Source organism: Octopus bimaculoides, chromosome 5 (genome assembly GCF_001194135.2).
Source record: "Octopus bimaculoides isolate UCB-OBI-ISO-001 chromosome 5, ASM119413v2, whole genome shotgun sequence".
Classification (NCBI taxonomy): Eukaryota; Metazoa; Mollusca; class Cephalopoda; order Octopoda; family Octopodidae; genus Octopus; species Octopus bimaculoides.
In genome coordinates this window covers 75,874,118-75,876,772 of record NC_068985.1, presented here as the reverse complement: position 1 = coordinate 75,876,772, position 2,655 = coordinate 75,874,118, and positions in this window count along the sequence as shown.

Here is a 2,655-nt window from a genome sequence, read left to right as displayed (position 1 = left end):
ATATGCGAGTAAAAATAAATACAAAAATGGTGGGGTTTTTTGTATGATTGTGTATAGAGGAATATATTATTTAGTTTAAAAGAGTTCCAACACTGTCTGTTTTTTATGTTTTATTTATATTCCTGCAGAACCAATGTGGGGTATAGAATATGGAATATACAATATATAATATAAAATAAAATAAAATAAAAATGGATGGCACCATGAAAGAAAGTATTGAATGTAGATGAAATATTGAGTGTTCAATATAAAGGATCAAATATATAAATATTCTGTTGTGTCTGGGGAGAGTCATTTTCTTATTGTGCCTTAAAATTTAACACATTCACCGGTAAAATTTCCACTTATTTCTCTTTTTATTTTTATTTTCCTAAAATTTTTGTTGCGTCTTTCAACCTTCTCAATAGTCTTGACTGTCCGTTATTTACGCTGCGTTCTTTTTTGCTTTTGTTTGTTTTTGCGCATGTGTGTGTGTGTGTATGTATGCATTCATGCATCTATATGTGCATGTGTGTGTATGTATGTCTGTGTGTGTGTATATGTATATATATATGTATGTATGTGTGTGTATGTATATATGTATGTATGTGTGTGTGTTTGCATGTATGTATGTATGTATTCTGCATATTCCTGTGTTTGTGTGTTTTTTTATGTATGTGTGTGCATGTGTGTATATGTATGTATCTCTGTCTCCTTGTGTGTGCATGTCTGAGTGTGTGTGTGTGTGTGTGCGTGTGTGTGTGTGTGTGTGTGTTTTGCTGCTATGTACCATGTTTGTATGTATGGGTGCACATCTCCATATGTGTGGACAAGTGTGTGTGTATATGTGGTCATGTGTTTCAGTCTCTATTTGCGTATGTGGTTGTCTGTTCATATACCCTATGTACCTACCCGTCTGTATGTAGACCTGTTGGTTTACATATACATACATGTGCATGCACACACCCACACACACAGACATACATACATCTATCTGCATAAAAGCCCATTAACTGTTCTACTTTACCTGTGTAAAATGTGGGTATGGGGGTATCTATGTATATTTCCTATTTAGTATTGGGGAAGTTTCATTTATAAGGACGTACTCCCGTATTTGTCTTAGAGTTGGGTCTTTTGGGTGCTTGGATAAGATGCGGATGTCAAGTTGACTCAAGTTGCCTCTATGCTGGTCTTTGGCATGTTGGTAGAGTATGGAGGACTGTTTTTTTTTGTCGTCATATTGTCTCATATGTTTGTTTAGTCGTTCCGCAATACTCCTAGATGTTTCCCCTATGTATGTCATATTCAGGTCTTTACAAGCGCCTTCCGTGCTTTTTATGCTGTAAACTACATTTCTATTTATGCAGTTAATGCCAGGGCTAATCCTACATACCATACAGTTATCATTGGTACATATGGTATTCAACAAGGCGAACAGGTGGTATAAAACCGACAGATATCAAGGAGTGATGTTTGTAGAGGCCACAGCCCATGGAGAACTAACGCGTAGGTTTAGAAAATCTCTGAAGGAGTCCAAACTCAACATTAAGATTGTTGAAAAGCCAGGGAACTCCATCAGATCACAACTATGTAGGACGTACCCCTTTGAGAATACCATATATACCAATGATAACTGTATGGTATGTAGGATTAATTAAAATATTTCCTTGCTAATGCGTTCATTTTGGCTAGCATTTGAATTTGTATAGTGGAAACGTTGTGAATTCGGGAAATTTGTTGTAAGCACATTCGTAAAAAAATGCGGGAGACCCAACTGTGGGATTTGTGTTAACTTAATAGAAGGATCAGAACAAGGCCATAATTTCACAATAAAAACTAATTTTACATGTGCATCGGAGAACTTGATCTACCTAATTATATGCTCTGGATGCAAACGGCAATATATTGGACACACTAAAAACAGCCTACGTCAGAGGATGGCGTTACACAAATCTCAAATTAGGATCCCAGAAAACAGGAAAATACCTCTCAGCCAGCACATCGACGAATGTGCTTACAACAAATTTCCCAAATTCACAACGTTTCCACTATACAAATTCAAAGTCAATGCTAGCCAAAATGAACGCATTAGCAAGGAAATATTTTTTATAAGAAAATACCGACCAAGTCTTAATTCTCTAAACTAGCAACACCGAGACTTTCTCATATATATTTTAATATATTTATACGTGGATTTGCAAGTTGTTCATAAGAAATAAACAAAGGGGATCGAAGAACCCGATTTCTATTAAAACCATAGGGGGAACAACTTCACCACGACGACTCCCACTACTACTACTATTGTTATTATCATTACTGCTGCTAGTTATTCGACAGCTACAACCACTCCTAGAATTCTTGACCACTATTTAATTTACAAAAACAGATAGCAGTAATTTTCTCACACAAGTTGGAATTATCATGTTTTCAGAACTCAACGAAAGGATCACGTGCCCATGCAAGAAATAACAGTAAACTATGAATGTCATTCTTAATTTTAATTTCAATTTTATTTTATTAATAGCCCTTTTCTCTTCTTACATATTTTGTATTCATTTTTGATAAGGTTTTTCAAATAAACCGAAACATGTAAATTAATTAAAACACCCAAAAAATGTTTTATAAAAGTGGCATTTTCATTTTTATTCATTTTCAATATCTACTTACTCGTGTGGT